Source organism: Cervus canadensis, chromosome 8, assembly GCF_019320065.1.
Source record: "Cervus canadensis isolate Bull #8, Minnesota chromosome 8, ASM1932006v1, whole genome shotgun sequence".
Taxonomy (NCBI): domain Eukaryota; kingdom Metazoa; phylum Chordata; class Mammalia; order Artiodactyla; family Cervidae; genus Cervus; species Cervus canadensis.
In genome coordinates, this window is record NC_057393.1 from 24,607,131 (window position 1) to 24,621,833 (window position 14,703).

At 38.3% G+C, this 14,703-nt stretch overlaps 1 non-coding gene across 1 annotated transcript; it reads right to left on the reverse strand.

Annotated features, from left to right (window-relative positions):
- Nucleotides 1-1,486: 1,486 nt before the first annotated feature.
- On the reverse strand, nucleotides 1,487-1,558 carry TRNAC-ACA. Its single transcript has one exon. It is a non-coding gene; the product is annotated as a tRNA-Cys (tRNA).
- Between the last annotated feature and the right edge of the window lie 13,145 nt (nucleotides 1,559-14,703).

The window sequence follows — 14,703 nt, forward strand, 5'->3', positions numbered from 1 at the left end:
AGAATTCATTTGAACCAGTCCTAATGAGATGGATGAAACTGGAGCCCCTTATACAGAGTGAAGTAAGCCAGAAAGATAAAGAACATTACAGCATACTAACACATATATATGGAATTTAGAAAGATGGTAACGATAACCCTATATGCAAAACAGAAAAAGAGACACAGAAATACAGAACAGACTTTTGAACTCTGTGGGAGAAGGTGAGGGTGGGATGTTTCAAAAGAACAGCATGTATACTATCTATGGTGAAACAGATCACCAGCCCAGGTGGGATGCATGAGACAAGTGCTCGGGCCTGGTGCACTGGGAAGACCCAGAGGAATCGGGTGGAGAGGGAGGTGGGAGGGGGGATCGGGATGGGGAATACGTGTAAATCTATGGCTGATTCATATCAATGTATGACAAAACCCACTGAAATGTTGTGAAGTAATTAGCCTCCAACTAATAAAAAAATTAAAAAAAATAAAAATAAAAAAATAAAAAATAAAATATATCTATAATTGAAATTTAATCTTTAAAAAATAGGGACTTGACCGCTCTTCACCCTTGTGGTATCTGAAAGACCTAAGACAGAGTCTGACACATTTGTATTAAGGACTCTGTCATAATTCATATATGTAATTTTAAAAATTGCCCCAAAAGGAGCATACATTATTTCTTTTGTTTAATTGAAGAGGAGGCTTCCAGGATATATTTTTAGCAGAACTGAGGGAAAAGTTGTAAATATGCAGATTATTTGAAGTATATCTTGGGACTGTGTACTACCCATTTGGGTCCTTTTTATCACAATACCTAGCTTATGATGGGTATTTACTAAATATATCTTTAAGGAACTAGGAAGTGAGGAGTGGGGTCTTTTGAGGAGACCAGTGTTTAAGCAGCAGGGCTAAGATCAGAAGAATAAGGGTTGTGGATAATTTGAGAGACCTCTTGCTGCTGAGTTTGGATAGCATGGATTTGCAATAAAGCCCCAGCACCAGGAGCATTTAATGTGCAAAGATCATCAGTGCAAGGATGCTTTGCTATCTCCAAACAATCCCAGCATACTTTACATAAGGGAGTTCTTAATAAGGAGCCACAGCTTAAGAAAATTAAAAATTAATAAATTCACTTTCTCCATTAGCCGTCTATCGTTCCCTGAGCACCATTTAGAAAGCCTTCAAATTAAACAGAACTATCTTTCTGTCTGGAGTCAATCTCAGCCTGATAATCATTTTCCAGGTGTAGGGCCAGTAGCCCCTGTGAGGTTTTTTCGTGGATCAACATCAAGCATGGCTTTCATATGCGTCCACACAAGAGTTGGCACCAACTGGCATGTGGAGAGGAAGCACTGGCCCTAAGGACTGAATAGTGAAAATGAAGTTGCTCAGTCAGGTCCAACTCTTTGCAACCCCACGGACTATAGCCTACCATGCTCCTCCTTCCATGGGATTTTTCAGGCAAGAGTACTGGAGTGGGTTGCCATTTCCTTCTCCAGAGGATGTTCCCGACCCAGGGATCAAACCTGGGTCTCCTGCATTGTAGGCAGACGCTTTACCATCTCAGCCACCAGGGAAGGACTGAATAACCCCTAGTCAAAGATGTACCTGCCAGAAGAAACTGAGGCCTGGTTGCAAAAACTGGAAAGAAAGCATCTTTTGCACCTTTCAGCATTTTCAGAAAGAGATTTATCAGTTGACAAAGTTATCCCAGCATTATAAATTCCTTGGACATCAAAGAACATTCGGCTGAGAAGGCTCTTGAAATTTTATCTTTGTAATCTTTCTGCATTCCCTACCCAGGGACTTTCACACTTCCATACATGTGTACATACACACAGAATTTGAATTATCTCACGTGTTCAATCTTGTCCTCTATGGTTTGGGTAATGCAGAGGAAATAGGATACTTCCTATTCTCTAGGGATGATGATTATGATGTTCCACATAAGGAAACTGAGGAAGAGAGAAGGTAGATAGCTCAGCCACAGTTACATATAATAAATTTCAAAAATTAAAAAGCTGGAACCCCAAAAGCAGGCATTCTAGCTCTTCAGTCCATACTTCATCTATCAGCAACACTAGATCCCTAAACACACACGGACACATATACCACAAAAGTTGTCCACAAAAACATTAATCATGTCTATCTCTTGGAACTAGGATTTTATGGGTTAATTTTTCTTTTTAGTAATCTGTACCTGTTACGTTTTTATAATGTCTGTGCATCAGAGTAGTGAACAATACGAAGGCTACAGAGCTCTAGAACATCAAATCAAAACTGCACCTTAGAAATCTTAAAATCTAAGACTAAAAATGAAACAACTAAGACCAAATGAGGTGTAATGACCCAATTAATTTATCCATGCAGTACTTCTTCTCTGCCAGACTATTCAGGCACTGAAAATGTAGGGTAAACAATAACAATCAAATCAACAAAAGCCAGGCTTCCCTGGTGGCTCAGTGGTAAAGAATTCACCCACCAATGCACGAGACACAGACTGGATCCATGATCCAGGAAAATCCCACATCTGTGGAGCAACTGAGTCCATGCACCACAACTATTGAGCCTGTGCTCTAGGGCCTGGGAGCCACAACTACAGAGCCCACATGCCACAGCTACTGAAGCCCATATGCCCTAGAGTCCATGCTCTGCAACAAGAAGCCACTGCAATGAGAAGCCCATGGACCACAACTAGAAAAGAGCCCCTGCTCACCACTACTAGAGAAAAGCCACCATGCCAACAAAGACCCAACACAGTAAAAAATAAATATTTAAAAACCACATCCCTCCTCTCCCACAGTTCTCAATCTAATGACAGAGACTGATGGTAACAACTAAAATCAAACAGAGTGGCAGCAGAGATGAGTCACTGCAAGTAAAGCATGATAGGGGATGAAGAGTGTCAAGGGGTGGTCTCCTTAGACAGGGTGGTGAAAAAGGTCTCACTGAGGAGGCTATTGCCCAAGACAAGCCTTTCAAAGGAGCCCAGGGAAGGAGAACCAGGTGGAGTCTCCAATATGGGGAACATCCTGACTGAGACAAAACCTGTGGATGAGCAAGGGGGTCAGTGGCTGGAACCCAGTAAGTGAGGGGAAGAGTGTTAGACAATGCAGTGACACTTCAGCAGGCACGTTTTGTAGAACATGGTAAGAGCTTTAAAGAGTGTTCTAAGTGGGTTGGGAAGCCATTAGAGAGCCTTAAAGAGGAGAGAGTTGATTTGACTGTTATTTTAAAAAGGACCTTCTGGCAGTTATGTGAAAAGATGATGGTTGAATGGACTTTGGAAGAATAATAGTAGAAACGCTAAAATATGGTTAGATTTGCTGAAAGGATGGATGAAAAGTATTAAAGCAAAAGAAGTAAAGAGCAATATTGAGATTTGGGGTCTGAATAACTGGGTATTTGAGCAGAACAGATCTATTCTAGAGACCTTAACTGTAACCAGGGACCTTTCTATTGCTCCTCAATGGTAGGTAGAGGCCATAAAGGAATTCTTATCATTGAGTCTCAGGGGAAAATAGTGAAGTGGAATTTTATGGTTAATAAGTATTCCTTCATTTTAAATTTAAAAGCGAAAAAAAAAAAAAAAGGAGAGGAACAAGATGGCAGAGGAGTAGGTGGACATGGAATACATCTCTCTCCATGGACACATCAGGAATACACCTTCAGACACAGAAGTGCATGCAGAACATCAGCTGAGAGCAGACAAGAGTGCCTGACCAGCAGAAAAGAACATATAGCCCTATGTAAAACTGAAGATCAAGCCCTGAGCCTTTGGAGTGGGAGCAGTGACTCCAAGACCCTGGAGACCTCAAACACAATAAGTTAAAAATAATAATAACAATAATGAATAATATTAATAATGAATAATTTTATGTTGAATATATATTATATGTATTATAATAATTAAAATAATAATAGTAGTAATGAATAATAATAATAATAATGAAAAGGCAGAGAATTACCACACAAATGAAGGAACAAACTACAAACACAGAAGTCCAAATAAATGAAGAGGAAGTAGGCAAACTACCTGAAAAAAAATTCAGAATAATGATAGTAAAGATGATCAAAAACCTTGAAAACAAAACGGAGAAAATGCAAGAATCAATTAACAAAGAACTAGAAGAATTAAAGAATATACATACAGAGACAAACAACACAATTACTGAAAGTAAAAATATTCTAGAAGGAATCAATAGCAGAATATCTGAAGCAGAAGAACAAATCAGTGAGCTGAAAGATAATATGGTGGAAATAACTTCTGAAGAGCAGAATAAAGTAAAAAGAATGAAAAGAGCTGAGGACAGTCTCAGAGACCTCTGGGACCATATCAAATGCACCAACATTTGAATTATAGGGGTCCCAGAAGAAGAAGAGAAAAAGAAAGGGTATGAGAAAATTTTTGAAGAGATTATAGTTGAAAATTTCCCCAATATGGAAAAGGAAACATCAATCAAGTCCAAGAGGCACAAAGAGTCCCATACAGGATAAACCCAAGGAGAAACATGCCAAGACACATACTAATAAAACTAACAAAGACTAACAAAGAAAGAATATTAAAAGCAGTAAGGAGAAGCAACAAGTAAAATACAAGGGAAACCCTTGTATGTTACAAGGGTTACAACCAAGTATGTTACACTTAACAGCTGATCTTTCAGCAGAAATTCTGCAGGCCAGAAGGGAATGGCAGGATATATTTAAAGTACTGAAAGGGAAAAATCTACAACCAAGATGACCATACCCAGCAAGGATCTCATTCAAAACTGATGGAGAAATCAAAAGCTTTTCAGACAAGCAAAAGTTAAGATAATTCAGTACCACCAAACCAGCTTTACAACAAATGTTAAAAGGACTTATATAGTCAAGAAACACAATAGAAGAAAAAAGATCTACAAAATCAACCCCAAACAATTAGGAAAATGGCAATAGGAACATATATATCAGTAATTACTTTTATTGTAAATGGATTAAATGCTGCAACCAAAAGACACAGAGTGGCTGAATGGAAACAAAAACAAGACCCATATATATGCTGTCTATAAGAAACCCACTTTAGACCTCAAGACACATACAAGTGAGAGGATGGAAAAATATATTCCATGCAAATGGGAAGCAAAAGAAAGCTGAAGTCTGATAGACAAAATAGACCTTAAAATAAAGAAGATTATAAGAGATAAGGAAAAAACTACATAATGATCAAGGGATCAATCCAAGAGGAAAACATAACAATTGTAAATATCTATGCACCCAATATAGGAGCACCTCAAGACATAAGACAACCACTAACAGACAAAAAAGGAGAAATTGACAGTAACACAATAATAGCAGGAGACTTTAACACCCCACTCACACCAATGGACAGATCATCAAAACAGAAAATTAAGAAGGAAATACAAGTCTTAAATGATACATTAGATGAGATGGATCTCATTGATTATCTTCAGGACATTCCATCCAAATGCAGAAGAATTCACCTTCTTCTCAAGTGCACATGGAACATTCTCCAGGATAGACCATATCTTGAGTCACAAATCAAACCTCAGTAAATTTAAGAAAGCTGAAATTGTATCAAGCATCTTCTCTGACCACAATGCTATGAGACCAGATATCAACTACAAGAAAAAAACTGTAAGAAACACAAACACATGGAGATTAAACAACATGTTTCTAAATAACCAACAGGTTACTGAAGAAATCAAAAGGGAAATCAAAAATCTTATAGAAACAAATGAAAATGAAAACACAACTCAAAACCTATGGGATGCAGCAAAAGCAGTCCTAAGAGGGAAGTTTATAGCAATGCAATCCTACCTCAAGAAACAAGAGAAACATCTAATAGACAGCCTAACTTTATACCTAAAACAACTGGAAAAAGAATAAAAAATAAAAATTAGTAGAAGGAAAGAAATCATAAAGATCCGAGCAGAAATAAACGAAAAAGAAAGGAAAGAAATGACAGTAAAGATTAATAAAACTAAAAACCAGTTCTTTGAGAAGATAAAAATGACAACCTTTAGCCAGATTCATTAAGAATCAAATCAAATCAAATCAACAAAATTAGAAAAATAAGTCTACACTTATTTTAATATCAGGATCTCTGGGACCAAAGAGTGCATTTGAACATCAAATACAACTTCATAATGCATATCATATATTGGAAAACTTTATATTCAAATCAATTTTCCCTGATGTCAGTACTAATATATTGATTTTTTGCTTAATATTTATTTGGCTTATTTTTGCATTATTTCTGTTTGGTATATCTCTTATAATCTGTATATGAAGCAATTATTTAAAAATCTGGAACACATTTTTTTTAAACATCAAAATTGAATCTGCCCATCAACAGATGAATGGATCAAGAAGTTGTGGTACATATACACAATGGAATATTACTCAGCCATAAAAAGGTATACATTTGAGTCTGATGAGGTGGATGAACTAGAACCTATTATACAGAGTGAAGTGAGTCAGAAAGAGAAAGATAAATATCGTGTTCTAATGCACATATATAGAATCTAGAAAAATGGTTCTATAGAATTTATTTACAGAGCAGCAGTGGAGAAACAGACATACAGAATAGACATGGACATGGGGAAAGAGGATGAAAGGGTGGGATGTATGGAAAGAGTAACATGGAAACGTACATTACCTTATGTAAAATAGATAGCCAATGGGAATTTGCTGTGTGGCTCAGAAAACTCAAACAGGGGCTCTGTATCAACCTAGAGGGGTGGGATGGGGAGGGAGGTGGGAGGGAGGTTCAAAAGGGAGGGGCTATATGTATACCTATGGCTGATTCATGTTGAGGTTCGACAGAAAACAATAAAGTTCTGTAAAGCAATTATCCTTCATAAAAAAATAAATTAGAAAAAAATGCATTGGAGGTATATCCTATTTTCCTACTTTTATTCCTCTCTTAGAATTTAGAGTAAAGGTAATTATAACCTAAAACCCTCAGAGAGGCAATAACAATTTCATACATAAATTGAACCACTGAAATGTATGTTTTTGGTTAATTGGTGGTAGCCATTTTAAAATCCCTTCATTTCTGTGGTCAGAATGAAAATATTTTGCTTACTTAAACTCATGCCTTGGTAAACTCAGATTTTAGCAGAAACAGAATGCATCAACCTGAGCCTGGATGTGAACAGAGGCATCTAAAGAGAGTCTGCACTCTGATTCCTGAAACAGCTTTTGGACAGTGTGTTCACTCAGGCTAGACGGATTTCATTTGTTCACCTTGTCTTCATCTCACTCTTTCTTCCTTCCCTGTCCTCTGCAAGCGCACAAACTGATTTTCCCTGGGCTTTTCAGAACACGTTTGAGGAAGAATTGTTGTTTATAGTGTGACCCTGCTCCAAGGCCCAGCATTGGAACAAAGCCCCCAGTTTCTCTCCCTGACCCAGAGGTTCCTCTTTTATTCACCAAGCCTGGGACTCCTACCAGAAAATCATCTCTAAACCAAAAGCACGTGATCTAAGTCCACCATCATTTCACATGCTAAAATGTGAATCTATTACCTGTAATAACCTTTTGAATCTTCGTTTCTTATGGGTCCAAGAGCAACGATGATTTTTCTCCCAGTTCTTTCTAATGCCACTTTTATTAGTGCCATTACCGAGGTAATAGCCAGTGGAAAAGAATGAAAGCATTTTATTTCTCATCTTTCACTCACTCTTCTCGTGGGGCTCAATTAAAAGAACATTGTATGTGTTGTAGAGGACAATAGGGTCTTTAAGACCCCCCTCAAGTGAACAAGCAAGTGTGAGTCTTGATTTTGCCCTTCATCAGAAAAACCTTGCCTGCATTTTTTCCGTATCACACTTCTAGGAAATCCTGGGCTTCCAAGGGTTAGGAAACTGGGCCAGTTTTCTAAGAGGAATAGAATGCAGTTTCTAGATATCAATCATCAAGTCACTGTTTTTATCCCATCCTGTTTAATCCAGTGAGTTCCAACCTTTGCAGCGGGTTTGGAGTAAGGGAGAGAGAAGGGAAGTGTACTGTTAAAGATTAGACAGTTGATGATAGGTTTTGAGAGGTTATTTAAAAATGAAGCAAAGCTGTAATTGTAGATGGAAACATCACAAGTCTCTATCCACATGAAGCCCTCTCCACTAGCCTGAGACTGTCAAGTCTGACTTTATAGATCTTCAGGGAAAGTTCACACACTGATGTGGTTGAGGCAACCAAGGCTTCATTCTTTGGAAAGGCTGCACTATGCCAGGAAATGGGAGTGCCAATAGACTTGGGGCCAGGAAGCAACATAGATGGACCTATAGATTATTGTATTAAGTGAAGTGAGTCAGAAAAAGACAAATCTCATATGTTATCACTTATATATGGAATCTAAGATACAGTACAAATGAATTTATTTACAAGCATAACAGATTCACAAATACAGGAAACAAATTTATGGTTATCAAAAGGGAAGGGTTTGAAAGGGATAAATCGAGGGTATGGGATTAACAGACACATATTACCATATATAAAATAGATAAACAACAAGGATTTACTCTATAGCACAGGGAACTCTATCTAATACCTTGTAATAAACCACAATGGAAAAGAATAGGGAAAAAGAATATAGATATATACATTTATATATATGTAATATATATGTATAACTGGATCATGGTGCTATACAGCTGAAGCTAACATAGTATTGTAAATCAGCTATACCTCAGTAAGAAAAACAGGAAGATGTTGGGATAATTGGGAAGTACCTGATTCTGCCCAAAAGGGTGAGCAAAATTAGGGAGTTGCAGTGGAGTTTATAGATCTCCAGAGAACTCATATGACTTTTAAACAGAAACAAAATGGCTGGAAGGTAGTATTTCCTAGAAGTGGATGAGATGGAATATAGTTCTCTCAGAAAAGCCTATGAGGTTAAAAATGAGATGACTCTGATCAACTATTGGTTCTGTTTCTTACTAGGCATTGTGGTCTTGAGTAAGTTACCTAATCTCTCTGAGTTTCAGAATGATAATCAGTAAAACAAGTTCTTAAATCATAGGGTTGCTGTGAAGCTTAAAATACAGGGTTTATGCAAGATAACAGCAAGCCCAGCACATAATAAGCATTTCATAAATACTAGGCATTATCATTATCAATACCAATAATAGATTCATACCAACTTTACTTTGTGGCTGGGCATAGAGAAGGGAGATTAAAAAGGATAGTTCTACCTAAAATGGAAACAAAAAGTATAAAAAGGAAAAAATAAATGCAGTTAAATAACATGAAAGTATCCCCATAAATATAAAAATGTGGCAGTGACTCAAATCTCTTGAAAGATTCTTTTATGCATCCAGTTCTCAGCAACCTTAGAGGTCACACAGTAAAATAATGTTTTCAGATAGTATTTCTGTCTTTCTGATTTTATTTCCATCATTGGGGAGTGGGGCACTGACATATTCCAAGCAGCCTCATCTCCCAGCATTTCTAAGTTAACAGCTCATCACTACTACAGTCATGATCCTATTGATATTTTACACAGTTAAATACACACTGGAGAGGAGTCTTGGGACTCCTTGCTTTTCTTTCACCACAAAGGGGGATGCTCAAATTTAGGGAAAGGGCTTTGTGTAAGAGAGAGACCATCAGTTTGGGCAGCAGCAAGACAGGATTCTCCCCTGATACTCTATCACTTACTAATGATGCATCCTTGAGAAAATGGCATTGCTTTCTAAGACTCCATGTTCTCCTCCTGTGTGTTTCCACTGCAGGGGGCACAGGTTCAATCCCTGGTCTGGGAACTAAAATCTCATGACCAAAATATTAAATAAAAATAGAGAGAGAAAAACAAAGATACGCTACCAGTATCAGATGGAAATTAACCACAAATGTACTTTTCTGCCAGGTTAGAAGTGCATGCAGATAGTAAGAGGAGCACTGTCCTATAAAGGACCTGGGATAGTTTCCCCTTGTTGGTGCTGTGAAAAAATACCACAAATTGAGAGGCTTGAAACAACATAACTATTTTCTCTTAACAGAGGCCAGAGGTCTGAAGTTCAGGTTCACTAGGGTAAAACCAAGGTATTGGCACATGTGTTCCTTCCAGAAGCTCTGGGGGAGGATCTGGTTCCTTGCCTTTTCTAGCTTCTAGAGGCCAACAGTATCCCTTTGCCATGAACCCTTCCTCCCATCACTCCAACCTCTTACTTCCATCTCCTGCTTCCTCTTATGAAGACAGCTGCAATTACACTTAGGGCCCACCCAGATAGTCCAGAATAATCTGGTCATCTCAAGATCCTTAGTTTAACCTCATGTCATTTAAGGTGACATTCACAGGTTCTAGGGATTAGGATGTGGGAGGAACATCAGTCAGTTTCCCACAGGAGCCATTTCCTGTTTCTTCCTCATTCTAGTCAAAGAAACACAGTGGGCAGACATGCAGCCCAGCCACGTGGGTTGTAGGAATGAGAAGACATAGCAGTTATGGGATGAGGAGGCAGACAGAGGGCCAACGTGTAGTTTAGCTCTAATAGAGACTTGGAGTGGCCTACGATGTGGAAGATGGATAAGTCATAGAGTGGAAAATGAACTTGAGCCTCACAAAACACACTAGCCGCCTCTCAAAGTGAGCACTTTATCTCTCAAATTGCCTCCACTCCGAGTGGTCTAATCCGTGTCAGTGACTGGCAGCTCTGCCCGAAGTAAGGCCATCATGAGCACAACATCCCAGTGCTGTTCTGAAGACAAACATAGACATAAATATCACAACTAATCAATAGTTGGAACTGAACCTTCCAACAGAAGACAATGCCATGAAGATGAAGATTCTTTACAGAGAGACTGTTACAAAACAAAAACAAAAAAACAAGACCGAGATGACCATGGAGGTAAAAACTACCATATTGGATGCCCTAGGCTAACACTTTGAATTTCTAAAGATTCATTTCATAGGTGCCGATAATTCTATTGCTAGTAATCAGTGTCAGATACAGAGAGACCATTTCCTTGAAAAGCAGTGAGGCATACTTTGTCAGAATAGATCATTTCCAGAATTCAATTTCTTTGCTCTGTGCTCTTCTGTTTTGATTGTAAGTCCATATTTGGATTTTATTTTTGCTTTCTTGGCCCATATTTTTATTTCTACTTTACTTTTATTTAAGTATAGTTGATTTACAATGTTGTGTTAGTTTCCGGTATAGAACAACATGATTCGTTTGATATATATATAAAGGTATATATATATATACTTATATATATTTTCTTTTTCATATTCTTTTCTATTATAAGTTATTACAAGATACTGAATATATCTTTCTATGCTATACATTAGTTCTTTGTTATTTTATACATAGTAGTGTATATCTGTTCATCCCAACTCCTAATTTATCCTTCCCTCCATTCCTCTGTCCCCATTGGTAACCATTAATTTATTTTCTAAGTCTGTGAGTCTGTTTCTGTTTTGTAAATAAGTTAATCTGTATCATTTTTTTTAGATTCCACATATGAGTGTTATGACATGTGTCTTTCACTATTTGACTTAATTCACTTAGTATAATAATCTCTAAGTGTATTCATCTTATTTATACTTCAATAAGTGATTGGTTTACTTATCCAACAAGCTATATGACTTTGGGAAATCTTTAAACTTCTCTGAGTGCCAGTTACTCTTCAAAAAATAGTAAACTATATAAAGTAAACTCTTCAGGTAGGGCTCCCAATTTCTTTTTCACCTCCCACTTTACAATGAAGAAAAGAGTTTAATGGCATATTAGGTAAACAGATGAGGCAATCCATTGCCAGTGTTTCCTGGTCTAGGGTTTCTGCTCTCACAAGCCTTGCATGTTCAACCCGAAGGCTAAAGGATGGATACACCTGCCACCCTACAACACACGGTGATTCAACAATATGACTGGGCCCACAAGAGGGTAGCACTGCCTTGAAGAATTAAAAGTTGGTGGGAGTGCAGCTCTGCAATCTCCCGAGCAGATGATCTTTCACAGCTTTGAACCACATCAACTCCTTAAATCCCATTGTCACTGAAGTCATCAGTTACATGTATAAAAAGGAGTTGGAGCATGGCACTGTTATTTTTCTTTCAATCTTTGTTTTTCCCACTTTCTTTGCCTCATGCCAACAGACCTATTCTGTAATTCTTTTGCTTAACATTTAAGTTGTCTGGTCTTTCAAGTTTCTTTTTTTTTTTCTATACTTGAATTTTGGGGACCCACATCTATTGTAAAAATGCAAGCTATTCAGAAAAGGGAAGGGAAAACTAAAATCCCCCCACCCCAATTTCACTATCTGGAGATGACCACTTTTGATATTTTGGTGAAATCCTTTCAGGTTATTCTCTGTGCCAACAGCATGTCTGTGTCCAGTTTTACATTCACAAGATCCTTTACCTCTTTGTCACTTAGTGATGGTCTGCAGATGTGTATCCATCTTCCCTTTTAATGACTATCAGTTCAGTTCAATTGCTCAGTCGTGTCTGACTCTTTGCAACCCCATGGACTGCAGAACTCCAGGCTTCCTTGTCCATCACCAGCTCCCAGAACTTGCTCAAACTCATATCCATCAAGCCAGTGATGCCATCCAACTATCTCATCCTGTTGTCCCCTTCTCCTCCTGCCTTCAATAGGTGTTACTTTATACAAATTATGCTGTTGTGCCTTTATATAATTTCTATTTTCCCTAACTGACAATGTTTCAGATAAGCATTTTGTGCATTTTTATTTCACCCTTTGCAGCTATGAAATTATAGATACCAAAGGCACAGATCATGTATGTTTTGATACATGATGACTGAGTTTGCTACTAAGGATGCATGAGCATGCCCCCTTGATATTTCCTTTATTTTTCTGGCCCCATCCTTCTCCTTCAGGCTCACAGTTGCCAAGAACCAACCAGTCCTCAAGATTCAGCCGTAGTGTCACTGCTTCTGGGAAGCCACTCTCACCTCATTTGGAAATGTACCTGTTTTCTTCTCGTGTTCCCTGGCGGACCCTTCTGCAGAGCCTTCTGGAAGCTCTTATTACATGCACACAACATATTCTGCATGTCCATCCTTTTCAAGGCTGCGGGTTTCCAAAGCATAGAGATCATGGGATGGTATACACAGCATCCTGAGTTGTTTTCTGACTTTCTGGGTTCAAACATCAGCTCCGTCACAGCTTTCTTACCTGTGCATGTAAGAAAGGTCTTTGTTTCATTTTCCTATGTGTAGAATGGAGACAGATGTAATATGTACTTCACAGGATAAGTAGAATAACTTAATGAGATAATGTGGTTGTATTAGTCAGGGTTTTCCAGAGTAAAAGAACCAATAGGATGTCTATGGATCTCTATGTAAATCTATAACTATATTTGTGTCTAGATCTATCTATGTCTCTGTCATCTATTTTCTACCTAGATATTTATCATGAGGCATGGGCTCACACCATTTTAGAGGCTGAGAACTCCCACAGTTTGCTGTCTGCAAGTTGGAAACCCAGAAAAACCAGTCCAAGAACCAAGGTAGCCAACAGTATCAATTCCAGACTTGGGTCAGAAGATGAGATGTCCCAGCTCAAGCAGCAAGCAAAGAAAAAAAGGAAAAAAAATCCCTCCTTTGTCTTTGGGTTCTATCCCTACCTTCAAGGGACTGGACAGTGTTCACCCACATTGGGAGAGGGATCTTCTCTGCTGAATCCACCAATTCAGGTGGAATTGAATCCACCAATTCTGCTAATTTCACCCAGAAACACCCTCAAGGACACACCTAGAAATAATGTTTAAACTGGGTTTCCCACAGCCAGTCAAGTTGACATATAAGATTAACCATCTCATGTGTATAACAAGGGTAAAGTAGTTAGATCCAGTGATGAAAAGTATACAATATTGAGTACTCATTTCTGTCAGGCATTTTGTCCACTGTATTTTTGATCAATAATATTCATAATTTCTGGGTTACTTTAATAGCAGCTTGTTCCTTAACTTCCAAAGAGAAAGTCATTCAGTTGTATCCGACTCTTTGTGACCCCATAGACTGTAGCCTGCCAGGCTCCTCTGTTCATGGAATTCTCCAGGCCAGAATACTGGAGTGGATATCCATTCCCTTCTCCAGGGGATCTTCCCAACCCAGGGATCAAACCCAGGTCTCCCACATTGCAGGTGGATTTTTTACCATCTGAACCACCAGGGAAGCCCTAACTTCCAAAGTTAACACTTAAAATCCATTGCTGCTTATTTGATCTTTCTGGTGCATTTTTTGTCCTATTGCCCTTCAGAAGGAGTCAGGCTCTCCAGATGAATGCTCCCTTTGTTTCTATGTGTTGCTGCACTTAAATCCTCCAATCCCTTTGCCCAAAGGCCTTTTCCTGTCTTGGCATCATAGGTCATCTCCACATGTCTAAACTATATCCATCTTTTGAGACATTCCTCCATTGATTTTTCCTTGACATGCACCGAAATTTCTGTTTCCCTATTAAAATGTAAAGTAGTTAACATTTTCTATCTTGTATTTTCAGTTTTTACATGCAGTTCATATTCTCCCTGGATTTCCCAGGTGGTACAGTGGTTAAAAAAAAAAAAAAAAAAAATGGCTGTCAATATAGGAGACACAAGAGACGGGTTTAATCCCTGTGTCAGGAAGATCCTGTGGAGTAGGAAATGTCAACCTGTTCCAGTATTCGTGCCTGGAAAACCCCTGGATGAGGAGCCTGGTGGGCTATACTCCACAGGGTCACAAAGAGTTGGACACAACTGAGTGAGCAGGTGCACA